General features: G+C 40.4%; 1 protein-coding gene across 6 annotated transcripts in view; it reads right to left on the bottom strand.

Annotated features, from left to right (window-relative positions):
• MYO6 (myosin VI) overlaps positions 1-14,993 on the bottom strand; it is a 134,997-nt gene extending 120,004 nt beyond the window's left edge. For 4 of the 6 annotated variants that reach the window (XM_081140497.1, XM_081140498.1, XM_081140499.1 and 1 more), the window contains exon 1: positions 14,749-14,993. The gene's annotated coding sequence lies outside the window, so the exon portion shown is untranslated. The remainder of the gene's footprint in view (positions 1-14,748) is intronic. The other 2 variants (XM_081140496.1, XM_081140500.1) reach the window with 1 other exon arrangement.
• Positions 14,994-15,413: the final 420 nt, after the last annotated feature.

The raw sequence follows: 15,413 nt of genomic DNA, 5'->3' as shown, positions 1-15,413 counted from the left end.
CTACTATCTAAATAGTAGGGAATGTTTAATTGGGGAATTATTGGAAGAATGATTTTTCTCTTTATTAAAAGTTTTCTGCACTAGTAGGTAGGTTTAGTAATAAATATGTGTGACCTTTAAAAAAAAAACAGATGAAAAAGCTGGTCCTAGAGTTCTGGGTCATAGAGTTAAAAAATCTATCCCCTAAGGAATTCTACTTGACAGTATCTATGTTATTCCTTAAAAAGAAATGCTTATTTTTCTAGTCACAGCGTTATATAAAATGTGTCTGAAATGACCTCTAAATTTTTTAACTGCACAATACTGATAGAAAAAATGAACTCTGAATTAATCAAGCCACATGAATTATCTTTTCAGTTCTGCCACTAATTTAGCTGAATGACCTTTACCAAGTCTCTTAACCTCTCTAAACCTGTTTCCTCAACTTCTTAATAAAGAATTGGAACAACATTAACTCTGGGGTAATGTCTAACTCAGACTTTCTAGGCTTCTACATATCTGGTCTACAGGAAACATGAACACATTCACAACTCAAGTCAACTCAAGTCATCTAGACCAGCAGTTTTCCAAATATGGTCAATGGACCCCCTGGAGATCCCTGAGACCTTTTCAGAGAGTAGACAAGGTCAAAACTATTTTCATAATAATACTCACACATTTGCCTTTCTCACTGTGGTTGCATTTGCTCTAATAATGCAGAACCAATAACGGGTGAATCTACTACCAGTTTACCTAGAATCAAGGCAGTGGCACCAAGCCATACATACCAGTGGTCGCTGTAGCAACAGTAAAAAGAATGCAGTCTCACTTAAGAATACCTTTGTTAAAGGAGTAAAATGTACTGATTTTATTAGATCTTCACCCTGAAATATACATCTTTTTTTTTTTAATGCTTTTATTGATTTCAAAGAGAAGGAGAGAGAGAGAGATAGAAACATCAATGATGAGACAGAATCAACTGGCTGCCTCCTGCACGCCCCCTACTGGGAATTAAGCCTGCAACCCTGACAGGGAATCGAACCGTGACCTTCAGGTTCATGGGCTGACACTCATCCACTGAGCCACACAGGCCAGGCAAATATGCATCTTTTTAATATAGTATATGACAAAACAGAAATTGTGCATAAAGTACAAAGTATGATGGTTGACTCAGGGAAAATATTTGTGTGAATGTTTGAGTTCTAACCTTGAGGAACTGACTGACCTTTTTTTTACATGAAACACCATTTTCACTGGAAAGAATGACTAACCTTAATTATTTAAACTCTGGTTTCTGGCAGACAGGTTTTATTTGTTGATTTGTTTTGTTTTTGAGTGAAGCATGTCACTTCAAGGAAAGCAACTAACAAGTATTTGTTGACAATGATAAAATTCAAGTGAAAAGCAGAATCTGGGAAAACTTGTATCTGATCTGAGTATAATAGCTCAGGCTGCTTGAGCTTAAATACTTAAAAGACTTTCTGAGGAGATCAAAATATGGTGTTCTTTCAGAATATGTTTTTATTGATTTTTTTTTTTTTTTAGAGAGGAAGGAAGGAAGAGGGAGAGAGAAACATAGATGAGAGAAATATCTATGGGCTGCCTCCTGCACGTCCCCCACTAGGGACTGAGCCCGCACCGGAGCATGTGCCCCAGCCCCAGGAATCAAACCAGTTACCTCTCAGTGCATGGGATGTTGCTCAACCAACTGAGTCACACTGGGCAGGGCAAAATATGATTTTGATATTAAATAAATTTAGAAAATCTGCATAACTCAGTGAAATATTATGTTCCAAATGACCAATACATCATGTTATAAAATAATTCATGGGTAAAAGATCCAAAGTGCTAAGTAGACCAATGGACTGTAATGTAACAGAGTACAAAAAGTTCACCGATAGGTTTAAAGATTCTGCTTTGGAACATTAAGAAATTACCACCTGCTGAGTTTTGGTAAAGGATCAAAGAAGAATATACTGAATTATCTGAAAAGGTTAAATTAATACTTCCTTTCCCAACGATCTACTTGTATGAGGCCAAATTTTCTTCAAATGCAACAAATTGAACACATAAGCAGATATGACAATCCAACTATCTTCTATTGAGACAGTAAAGAGCTTTATAAAGATGTCAGACAGTTCCACTCTTTTCACTAACTTTTGTTTTTGAAAATAGTTATTTTTCATAAAATATGTCATTTCTGTTAACATGCATTTATTAATTATTGTTGTTTTATTTTACTTATTTTTTAATCCTCACACAAGGATTTTTTTCCATTGCTTTTCAGAGAGCAGAAAGTGGGGGGAGAGAGAGAGAGAGAGATCAATGTGAGAAAGACACATTAATTGGTTGCCTCCCGCACATGCCCCAGCCAGAGCCTGGGATCAAGCCTGCAACCGAGGTACGCGCCCTTGGCTGGAGTCAAACCCAGGACCCTTCAGTCTGAGGGCTGACACTCTAACCACTGAGCAAAACCAGCTAGGGCTAATTATTGTTGTTTTAAAATGAATTAAATAATTTTTAAATTTTAACACAGTAAATACTGATAAATAAAACCAAATACATAAAATTTTTATGGTGTCCACAATAATTAAGAGTGCAAAGGAGTCCTAAGACCTGAGATCTGCTGATCTACATAAAACCTTATGAAATCTTTTGCTAGGCAGTTCACACTCTCTAGTCCTATTCACAATCTAGTGAGAGTAGGGGAAAATGAAAGAAGATACACATCACATAACCTGTGATAAATATTATAATAGAAGTGTAACTCCAAACAGTAAATTTGGAAAAGCTTCTTTCAAAGATTTATTCAAGCAGGTACTGAAAGATGGGTAAGACTGACTAAAAGAAAGTGTATTTCAGACAAAGGTCTGTCTGAGTAAAACCACAGAGATGAGAGAATGGGGACACGTTTGAGGAATAGGTCGGTCAGCAGAGCTGGAATATATAGTACAATGCAAAAGAGAGCAAGGGCTGAGGTGGAAAAGTGGGCAGAGAGATTAGGACACAAAGGGTTTCAAATCCAACAATAAATGTCTGGGCTCCTGAATGTATTAATGAAGGGCCAATGTGGATTCTTACTGAGCTAGAGAATATTACAATCAGATTTCTACTTTGAAATATAACCCTAATGGCAATGCACAGGACAGACTGTACACTGAGGAAAGGGGTCAACTACAGGGAAATGTGTATGGAAGGAAAAGTAACAAGGCCTGCTTTGGTCAGAGAGGGTAGAAAGTGAAGGATGACCTCCCAGAAGCAAAAGAAGGTTTGACAACTGACAAACATGCCAAGTGAAGAGGGAAAACAATGAGTGAAAGTTCTGAGCATGAAAAACGACAGTAATGAGAGTATCATAAGGGAAACAGAAGAAAAGTTTCTAAATGGAGGTGGATGTGATGGGAATATATGCAATTTTAAGATATTTGTAGAGCAGATTTTCTTTTGTATTTTTTATTTATCTTTATTGTTGAAAGTATTACAGATGTCCCTCTTTCCCCGCACTGATCCCCTCCACCTCGCATCCACCCCACCCCCAGGCCTTCCCCATACCAATGTCTGTGTCCACGGGTTATGCATATAAGCATATAAGTTCTTTGATTAAGCTCTCCCCACCCACTCCCCCACCCCCACCTTCCCTCTGAGATCCCTGATTCTGTTCCATGCTTCTATGTCTCTGGGTCTGTTTTGTTCATCAGTTTATTCTGTTTATTATATTCCACATATGAGTGAGATCATGTGGTGCTTATCTTTCTCTGACTGGCTTATTTCGCTTAGCATAATACTCTCCAGTTCCATCCATGCTGTCCCAAAGGGTAAAAGATCCTTCTTTTTTACAGCTGCATACTATTCCACGGTGTAAATGTACCACAGCCTTTTTATCCACTCATATGTAGAGCAGATTTTCAACCTTTTTCATCTCGTGGCACACATAAACTAATTACTAAAATTCTGCAGCATAACAAAAAATATATCTTTGCCAATCTCACAACAGAAAATAGATATCATCTTGATTCCTTCACATTGAACAGCTATTGTAGTGGCTGTTGTCATTTTTTTATGACAATCTAAGGGAAAAGAAGTCAGTGCCCCTAACCAAATAGGTATTGCATGTTTTAAAATTTTTTGCGGCATATAGGTTGAAAATCATTGCTGTAGAGTATCAGTTTAGAAATGCCGGTCAAGATGATATAGAAAGAAATTTTGTAGAAAATATGCATACAAATAAGAGCTGGAACCACAGGGTTGGTAATAATTATCAAAAATATGGACAGTGAGTAGAGCAAAGAGCAAAGTGCAAAGTACAGGATTTTATGAGACATGAACAGCAAAGGCATAGGCAGAGAAAATGAAGCAATAAAAATAAGGAAGGAAAAGTCAGACACCTGAGAGAGTGCATGACCACAGAAGCTAAGAGGAGAGAGATCAAGGAGAATTAGTTGGTCAGTAGCTGAAGAGGTTGGAAAATAATAATGATCTAAAGGAGGCTCCTGGATCTATTAATTAAGAGGTTACAGAGTAGTCTCCGTTTAATGTTTAGGGACAGAACACAGATTACAATGAAGCTGCATTCATGGCCTCATTAGCATGATATTAGGTAGAAGAAATAAATATTTTACCCAGGGCTACATGAAAGTATGTTTTCCAAACAATAGTTTGTCTGCTTCCAACTATAACAATTTTTAATAAAACTATATCTCTAAAATTTGTGTTATTTTCAGAGGATTTATTTCAGAATAGTGTAAAACACTGATTTAAGCATTTAAATGGAACACTGGCATTAATTTACCTAATAAATTTTGTGACAAAAACAATTTACTGTTGTGCTATATATCAGACCCCAATCTATCACTTAAAAAATTATTCTTAGTATAGATAAGGTTACTAAAGTACATTTTAGTGCAAATCCAACAAAAAAGCATTTCTTTAAGAAAAATACCTATTATCCAATCCCTTTTTATTAATAATATCAATCAAAATATAAACTCAAACTTAATTTAGGAATATTATATGAAATGTGTACACAGCCAGACCTATGTTTATGTAAAGGTAATATGTACGATAGCCATATTATTAGTGTAATTTAGAAAACAATCATTTGTTTTACAAAAAGAGTCTTCCCTTTGCAAAAGGAATCACTATTGGGATTCTTTAAAAAAATGTGAAGTTTTCCCAGGAAAATACAAAGTTACAATTTAATTCTTTATTTAATTTACACAAACCTTTACAAAAATACATTTGTTTAAAGCAAATCTATGAAGTATGAATTAAAGTGGGTAGTTGTTACGGGGTTTGAAAACCATAAGGAATGGTTTAGGCTCTGCATGCCAGAGGTCTCCCTTCTCTCATCAACTGGCAGGGGAAGCTGGGGAACTGCGGAGAGCAGAAATCGGAGTGTGAGGAGAAAAGGGGGTGCCCCAGAGGAGGGATCTACCTTAGACTTGAAAACGGGCAATAGCTGCATGAGTGTCATGACGTCATCATGCTTGATTAGGCACTGAAAGACTCCAGGGTTTCATCTCATTTTAGTTCCAGAAGCACACCTTTAATAAATAATAGGCCGTTTCCCGACACAAACATTCTGCACGTAGCCATCAGGCTCTCTCCATTTTTGCTAGTAACACACTGAGTCACCAAATTAAACAAGTGGTTTATATATTCCTAATCTGTGCTGTACCTCCCCTTCCAAAAGGCAAACTTATCAGCAAAATATATTTCTATGAAATACAAAATTCTAAGTGAAATAAAAAAAATTTTCTGGTTTCTACAACATCTGTAGTGATATCTGGTCATATATTCAAACGCATTCAACACCCCTCCTCCTCCCCCCTCCCCACCACACCCGTTAGAAAAATCCTTCTCAAACTAATATACAAGTCCCCAGTTAGCCACTGAGCACATGATGACTAGTTTTACACCTCACACTCATCCGCTGTCTCCACTATCTCCACGGCAGGCACAGCCACAGTGTTGTCTGAAAGCTCACGCACGAGCACAACGGCTACTTCAGTCACCTCGCTCTTCTCGCCGTGAGGTCCACGAGGCAGGCGGGAAAGGCAGAGGCGAGTCCGCTCCCCTTCAAAGCACACACATACGCATACACTTTGTTCTTCCCCAAGACGCCGAAAGGACAGCAGACAGCAAATCATGCCCACAAACCAAAACACAGCTATTTCATCTAATTTTAGAAAAAGAACAACAAGAAACCAGAGAAAAGTTCTCTCTGGAGTAACTCAATCCTCCAATCAGGGAATTCAAAGAGCATAACATGGAAAAACCAACAGCCTCCACTCTCTCCTGCGGGATACGAGTTCTATCAGCGTCGAATCAGAATGAACAATATGTTTTTAGAAGATACCACAAAAGTTTGAAATCTCTCCTTTAAAAAAAAACAAAACCCCCCACTTACATAGCACATATCTAAATGTCTGAATTCCAAGCACAGGTGCTATTTGGTTGTTATGTATTAGTTGGACATGAATTCAAATTCACTTGCTCATGACTTCAATCGTTGTTTTAATGCACTTGTTTATGACGAGACCAAAAAAAGCTGTTTCTAGAAGTTGTTTTGATAGAGTTGCCATCATCTATCTCATCTGTTGCCGTCGAGGGGCCCCACTGGGGAAGCAGCCATGGCAAGGGGACACTTAGACCATGGTGAGAATTTGTGAGGACTATTGGGATGGTCTGAGTCTGGGCAAGGCAACCCGTTGCTGACATTAAGAGCCCTCTGAAGACCACTGGGGCATTAGCTCCTGTCTGGGGGAGGCAGTTCCTCCTAGACGGCGGTGAAAGCCGAGAAGCAGCCCAGGGAAGACCGAGCTGCTCATCCACAGGGGAGCACGGTTCCCTAGCAACGCGCCCCAGCAACCAGGGCAGCTGGGTGTCAGCTCCACTGGCCAAGCCCTCTCTCCTGAGTGCCGCCTCACGTAAAAAGGGACACCTCACCTAAAGTTGGACTTTATTCCTTTCATCTCCCCTTGCCTGGAACAACCATGTACTAACCTATCATTTACTTTATTAACATATTATTCTATGTTAACTATAATTTTTTTAAGTGACATTATCCTGTATGCTGTTAGCTTATGAAATTCAGTGAACCTGCGTTAAACAAATTGCTGCAAGGACAAAATCAGTCTCTGAGCATAATTTTGCTACCCAAAACAATACAAAGCATTGGCTCACTCCAAACCTGGTTTTTTTCCCCCACCATACTCTTCTAAAGACAAGATGAAAAACGTATTTGTTCAAAAAAAAAAAAAAATGACCCAATTACATTTACATCTAGAAGCATCCTTTATTTGTCTGTTAAAGTCTCATAGCTTGGTGTTTGTTATGTGATTAATTTGCTCAGCCCCAAACAATATGGTTCTTCCTTTTCTGGAAGCTGTGAACAAGGCCCTGTCTAGCTGCTGCTTAATCTGAGCAAAACGTTGTACTTCTTGCCTGGAACCCTCGAGAGAAGAAAAGACAAACCATAACCTAACCACTCATATACTAGGAACCTTCATACCTTCTCTTTCCTTTAGTAATCCTCAGGAATCTGTCTAAAATAAAGGGCATGGATTTATGGATTTAGACTTTGAACCAAAATTCAGGTTAACTAGGTAAAATTAGCATTAGCAAAAGACAGCTGAATAACAGCAAATTGCAACAGATCTATACAAAAATTTAACATGTCTTTGAAAAGATGTGGGACTGGGAACAACTGTTTCATAAAAGTCTTATTTAGTACACCATGCCTGTGTTCTGGGGTTTGTTTTTTTTTTTTGCTATCAAGAGTCCAAGTGAATAGAAGCATAAATTCCAGAAGGCAAAGGATTATTCTAGCCAGAATTTTTGAAACACAGTCATTAAAAGATTTTTTAATGAAAATCAGTTATTCTATCAAACCAAGACTACCCAGTGAAGAAAAGTTCAGAAAACCTCATTAAGGCCTAACAATATATTAAGAAAAACAAATTGTGTTAACAAACCTAAAGTATGTTTCTCATTGGGGAATACAGATCACCAAAAGTTCCTAAAATAATTCTTCAATTAAATGAGAAAATGAATAAACTATCTCAAGAGTTTTTCTGCTGTATCACAATGCTAAAAGCTCTTTTAAAAGCACCAAGGAAATACTACAAATTCCCAAAGGTTCTAATCAACGTCCTAGTTATTTTCCACTTGCTCCACAGCACCCCAAAATCCCTTCTCTGCCCTGCTCCTGCCCAGGGGAGGTTGAGCCTGCACAGATCATGACCCAGGCTCCCCAACGGGGTCCTAGACATGGAAGACCCTGGCAGAGACCTAAAGAGGGAAGAGAGGTCAGAGAGCTTCCCCTCCCTCCCCGCCTGCCTGCTGCCTGCCTGCTGCCTGAAAGCCATGGCTCCCCTGGGCCCTCCTCCACAATGCCAGTTCTCTGCCCTGGTAATCTCTGGAGAATTAAGGGCTTCTTGCTGCTGCTATTCCCTGGGTGCTTCCCCCATCCCTTGTTTGTTCCCTAACCTCTACAATCTCTTCATTTGCACCACCAAGGATGAAATTTCTTTTCTTGCGGGGACTTTGTGTGATGCAGCTAACAACCCCAAGTCTGGTTATTCAAAAACAGTTCATTGTCTAAAGAAATCCAATTTAAAAGTTTAAAAAGGTATTAAGACCTATATGAACATTATTTATATATTATTGCTATCTGTATAATCATTTAAAAATTAAATATAACTAGCTTACTTCCACGGGAAGCTGGTTAATAAGCTGAAATATTCATTACAATTAAATTCAGGTGTGTAATTTAACACTCCATTGTCCTCTCAAGATAAATGCAATAAGCCTCAAACAAGCTCAAAAGAAAGAAAAAAATCAATGAAGGGATTCTGGTAACTGATATTTCACTCCTATCTACCTGGTTAATCCCAGCAATTTTGTTGTTGTGGTTGTTATTGTTGAAGCCCTCTCTCAGCACAGGTTTAAACCAGTAGTTCTCAAATCTTGGTGTGCAAGTAAACAGACCGAAAAGCTTATTAAAATGCTAATACCCAAGCCCCGCCCACACCTCCCTGATATGTGTTTTTACTAGCTCCCCAGGTATTTCTGATGCACACCTAAATTTTAGAACTACTTCAAGATTCCACCCAAATTTGCAATATATTGCTTTTTTTCTTTTGAATTAACATTCCACATTAAACATGGCAAAAACAAACCACAGTAACAATAATAATGCACACTAACTAAATGCCAGCGTGATATGTGCTCCACATGTAATATTATCTAATTCAGTCCTCACAAGAACACCGGGTAGGTAATCTTGTTGCCTCCATTTTACAAATAAGAAAACTGAAGCCCAGAGAAACTATAATCTGACCAAAGGTAATGAGTGGCAAAACCAGGATCACCTAAGTCCGACTGTCCTCTCACCCAGGAGCTGGACAACCAAGCACTCATGCATTTAAGGATTAAGCCTGAGGGCCAAGCAGCTAGGCAAACAATAACCCTCCCTGTCCCCTCCCTCCTCTCAACTCCAACCACTCACCCAACAAGCTCTCCAGACTCTCCCCACCCATCCCTCACTCACCAAGGTGTTCCACCTACATGGTGTGCCACCACATAGTGGTAGAGCGGCGAAAGTCTGTATAGATACCAGCACTCTTTCCACATGAGTACCTACTACGTGCTAAGTACTATAAGGGATCCAAATTCCAGCTCCAAGTATTGCGCTTGAGCAAATTTAACATCTCTGGGCTTCAGTCTACTAATCTGTAAAATGAGGGTCATCATGCTAAATGCACTGAAATGACATAGTGATTAACTGAGCTAATGAGTTAAAGTGCTTGTCTGACATAGGACCTGAGCAAGAGCTCAACAAACAAGAGCTGCTATTAAAATTATACTTTGCCAACCACCTCTCATAAAATTCAACGTATCAGTACAAGGTCTCATTTATTTTCTCTCGGCTCTGTGTCCTGCAGCTATGAGAAAAGATAGAACATACTCTTATTTTCAGGAGTAGACTGGTAACAGGGTGTAGTAACACAGTGAACTGAAGACCAGAAGTAGAATATTTTGGAGCAAATGAGTCTTTTAGTAGCCCTGAAACTGTACCACTTTGACAACTATCTATTTCCCATCTTCAGAGTCAGCACTGTTGATTACATACTAGTATAGAGTCTATAATTAACTCAATTCAAAACAACAATAAAATGTCACTCAGTACAGGGAATTGGTCTTAATTTATCACTGTATCATCAGCACTTTGAACAATGCCTGGCTCACGGTAGATACTCAAATATTTGTTAAATGAATGAAGGTATAAAAGTACCAACACAGACACACCTTAGTTCATTAGTGAGTCTTTATAAAAACAAATATAATCATCAGATGAATACCAATGTGCCAATAACTTGTATGTTATTTTCAAAATTCCCCCAGAATATTCTTCTTCTTTCTTTTTAACTGTTGACTTTTCTTTAAAAACTTTTCAACTAGAAAAGTTAATGACCAACCTTGGTTCCATTACTCTATTAAAAACATTGAAGTGGTTCTATAATACAGCACACTCATCTTCTACCTGACATTTAAAAAAACCCCAACTATTTAACAATGAGTATTTTAGTGACCCTAACTTATCAGAATTTCCTGAACCATACGAATTCAAGCCATAAAATGAAATAAGCACTGCTAAGAGACTAACCCTAACTAACATCTTGGAGATGGAGAACTGCGGGAGGAGGGATTTACTATGGGAATATACAGATAGAAGTTCCATTCCCAGATATGCTTTTAAGCAGCCACATATGTGTCCCTGAACAGGTACTTAACTTTGGTCTCCATTTACTCATCTGCACTACAGGAATAAGTTTACCACATCTACTTCATCAAGCTGATTTAAGTTCCAAATATACACAAAATAAATTCCAAAACAATAAAGCACCATACAAAGGTATGTTAACCTTTGACATAAACATCTTCAGATTTTAAATGAATGTTTCTACTATCTTTCTTTTTATGTCTCTGCCACTCTATTTCCTAGATCCAAAGATCTGCCGGTACAGGGAAGATCCAGTTCCCACCTCTAGTCATACTGCAAACACTGTAGGCCCTCAATAAATAGTGATTGAAAAAGATGCTCATCCACCTCTAATAGAAATTTTAGATTCTGCTATATGCAATACTTTACCCTCACCTTGTAAAGTTTAAGCAACAGGTTACTTTCAAATAAAATACTAAATGACATCACACACCTAAAAGATGCCTGTGGTTTTGTCAGGAACATCGCCTTCCTTTGCGTACTTTATTCAGTGTGAATGTGAATATGAACCTATGCAAATATCACCCAAGGAATGTGCTTCAGTATTTTGGTTTCACTGCATAGGAAAGGACACCCCTCTCTTTAACACGAGCATAAGATTTCTAAAGACGCCACATTTGTTCTTCCGGGTTTACTTCTATGCTACAGTGCTCAGAGGGAGGACTTTTGGTGGACTTGTGGTAACTTTTCAAACCATTATGTCATTCTTATAATACTCAATAAGAAAAAGTTTAGTTTTGAAAACCATAGATAGTCTAGTACTTATATGTTAAGATTATTAACAGTCCACTATATTTGTCAAATAAAAGCATAACCGCTTTTAAATGCAAAACATTCTGGTTCCTCGGAACACTCTACAATGCCTCAAAAATAAAATTTAAGCTTATTTAACTTTAGTTAGTTCTTGACTATCTACACACGGGCACATACTTGCGCGCACACAGGTGTCCTACAGATCCCCCTTTAATAATTTATATTAAGCCCTTGGATGGTGGTTTTCTATTTACAGTTGAATATCCCTGCAACATTGAGATACAACTGAATATCCTTAAGATGCAAAATTCTTACTAGTTCAAACCAAATAATGAAACACCTGTAAAAGTAGCCACCCAACTCAGCCTTCCTATCATTTTTCTTCCTATCATTTATACAACTACATTCTGCTGCTGAAGTGACTCCTACTTTGTGAGGAGTCCAAAAGATGGGCTGCGTGTGCTCATTTCTGGTCTTTATGTCTATGATAGCTGAAGGGACATTCCTGAAATAAACATGGGCCATACAAAAAAAAACTGTCCAAATAGTACAGGTGACAATTTAATCATAATCTGAAAACAAGTCTTTTTCCCCCCTAGGATTAGAGAGTTATGTAACATTTAAAAGACAGCTACTGCATTTACAGGCAGCAATCTGTCTAATTTAAGGAAAAATTTTAAGTTCTCTCCTAACCAGTAACATTATACTATTCATTTTAGCTACAATGAAAACCAGCGTTACATTACAGCCTAATTCTAGTTCCTATAAAGCCATCAAAATTAATAGTGCACTCTATGTATAATATTCTGGAATTTACACCAGAAATGATAAAGCAACATCATATCACTGTTCAGGGCTGTCATCTTAAGAATTAAGCAAATGCATAATTCAAAATTAGTTCCAGAACCACATTCCTGGCCTATCTCATCCTCACTCCTGTGTGCCTTCTTCAAACCTCAAGCTACATTCTTTTACACAGTATCAGTTCTGCAGATTTATTTGAACAGTCTACCAAATGCACTGAGATCAAAGCAACCTGGTCTGTTGGAAAGGACGGGGGTTTCAAGGTCAGAAGGCTTGGGTGTGAATCCAGCCTTTGTCCTTCTGGTGTTTCATGACCTTGGGCAAATATTTAATATTTAGAAGTAAACCGAAATTTCCTTGTGTAAAAGTACAAGACCACCAACCTTGGATTATTTTGTAGGTCAAGTCCCTCAGTTAGTGTTCTGACTATGGCAGATGCCCAATAAAATGAGCGACAGTCTTACACCACTAAAGGGCCAGTTCACAAATTATGAAGTGTTTCATTAAGGCTTGGATCACAATTAAATTGTATGAAATTTATTAAAGTTGTAATACTTTTTTGAATCACTTACTTAAAACGTTTTAATATATAGAAATGAAAAATTCACAAAGGTTGAAAATCCTTTTTAAACTAACATTTTACATATCAAAGATGGAGCTTCAATTATCAACAGATAATAAAAATTGGTTAATTTTTTAAAAAATGTTTCGGGTGCTTCCATGGTCAAAAGTTTTAAAACTTTCTGAAGAAAGTTGTATTTTAGAACCCAGCGACAGCCCAGTTATCTAAACAATGGGCTACATGATCCACCACAGTCTCCAGGCAAAGTCACAACAGGATGAGAAAAGAGCCTTCGCCTCTCTCAGATTTCCTGGCCACTGTTATTTTAAAACTTGATCACATAAACATAAACAGAGGGAAAAAATCCATTTCAGATAAGCCCCATGGGTTATGATTTATGATCTCTGTTTTTAATACCTTGTATTAATTTACATTAAATACTGCAATAGTTTATTACATTTTACTTACTCATATTTGTACACAATAATGAAAAATATATTTGTTATATACAGTTGTATATATTATATATTTAGAGTTTTTAATCATGACCATCTTTTCTTAAAGTCATTCACTTTTGTAACGCCCTTTTAAAATTAGTTTTTGCAAACAAAAATGTAGCACAAAAAGCTGGAAGAACAAAAAATGGCATGTCACACACAACATACAAATGCAACGGGCAAATTTGCATAGGACTAAAATGACTTCTGTTTACCACTGTGCATGTAATTCCTGTGCCACTGAAATACTCAAAATGAACTGGATATTTAAAAGTCAATGAGTTATTTTGAACAGTTGCATTGTTTCGAGCTCTGGCTATAGCTCAATTTGCGGTGTTTCTAAAGTGAATGATAAAAGACACCAAGGTAATTTTTTCACTAAACAATTTCCAATTGGGAAACCACAACCCAAGACATCTATGAAGTTTAGTTAATTTGTACAGAAATGCCATTTTGCTGCCAACCTTTGTACCATGACCACTGCTAGCACAAGTTCAAGATTCACATTTTATGGTGTGCATAGTGTCAGCTAAATCTTAAGAGTATTAATTTTTAAAACTCTCAAACCCTGACTGTATTTAGATATACTGCATCTACACCACCAGAGCGTAACAGCAAATGAAACTTTAATTTAGCATGTACAGCAGTCTTTCAAGCTGGGGCAGTGTTTCCAGTTCCTCACTAATACCTGTAGATTCTAATTGAAACAAACTTTGTGCCAGGTAAAATGTAACGTTTCTGAAACTAAATGGAAATATTCCTGACCCAGATGTCCTGGAAGTAACTCTATCAAATGATTTCCTACTTCAAAAATCCCAGAACTGAGCATTTTAATTGCGTTAAGGAGTTTTTGTCAATTAACAAAAACGAAAAGCTAGTGTTAAGTAACATATACAAATTATCATACTCGAAGTCCTGCTCCACCTAAAATACAGATTCAGACCGTCCCAGCCGGGGCTCCTACGTGATTCAACTATTAGTAGATGCTCACATCCCAGGACGAACAAACGACCCTATTCCTGCCCTGAATTTCAGGCTTGTTTACGAAAGAGAAAGCTGCCACGGAGTGTCGAAGCCGGGGTGGGCCACCTGAGCGACCCGCTGCCACCCGGGGGCCCAGCGGACACACCGGCATCTGGGCGATGACAAACCCGGGAGAGGACACGCACCGTCCCGTGGGAACGAGGCGGCCCCGCGCCCCGGCGCCCGCCGCTGCCCGGCCCCCCCGCCACCTGCTCCACCTATGCGGGTCCGCGGGCGGGGAAACCAGCCTGGGCGTCCCGGGCGACCCGAGGGAGGCCTCGAGCCGGCACCGGGGAAAGCGGGGCCCGGGGCTGGAGCCCGCGGAGGGGCCCCGGGACACTCACCTGTGCGGGCACGAAGGCAGGTGCGCGCCGGCCGGGCTACCTGTGGCCGCGCAGGCTGCAGGGCGGGTGCGAGGCGCTGCGGCGACGGACGCGGCCGACGACGCGGACGGGCGCGGGCTCGGGGCGGAGGCGGCGACCGGGCTGCGGCTCGCTTCCTGCTCGGACAGATCCCGGGTCCGTCTCCGCCCGCCGGCCGGCGCCCCACCGAGTCCCCGGCCCCGCCGCGCGCACGTCACGGCTACGGAGCGCCCGAGGGGGCGGGGGCGCCGCGGGCCGGGGCGGGCCGGCCGGGCTGGCGGGGCGCGGGGCGGCGATCCGGGAGGGGGCGCTCGGCGCCGGGGCCGCCCCGCCCGCCCGCCCCGCCCCTGCGCTGGCCCGGCTCCGGGGCGCAGAGCTCTGCGCGCGGGGTGGGCGCCGCGCGGGGAGGGCGCCGCTGGCCTAGCCGGAGCCCGGTCCTCCCGCGCGCGGCCCTTCGCGGCCGCGGCTGTGTCCAGCGCTGCAGAGCGGGCCCTCTCCGGGCTGGGGCGGTGGCTGTGCGGTCCGGCCACGGGCGCTGTCGGTTCGCGGAGGGCGAACGCTGTCCCCCGAGGGGGCGGGGACCCCGACTGGCTCCGGGGGGCGCGCGAGGCGACGCGGTACCGTCCCGGAGGCGAGAACCGCACAGA

The sequence above is a fragment of the Miniopterus schreibersii genome (genome assembly GCF_964146895.1).
Source record: "Miniopterus schreibersii genome assembly, chromosome: 6".
NCBI classification, from domain to species: Eukaryota; Metazoa; Chordata; class Mammalia; order Chiroptera; family Miniopteridae; genus Miniopterus; species Miniopterus schreibersii.
Note: the sequence above shows the minus strand (reverse complement) of the source record. Positions and strands in the feature narration are given on the sequence as shown.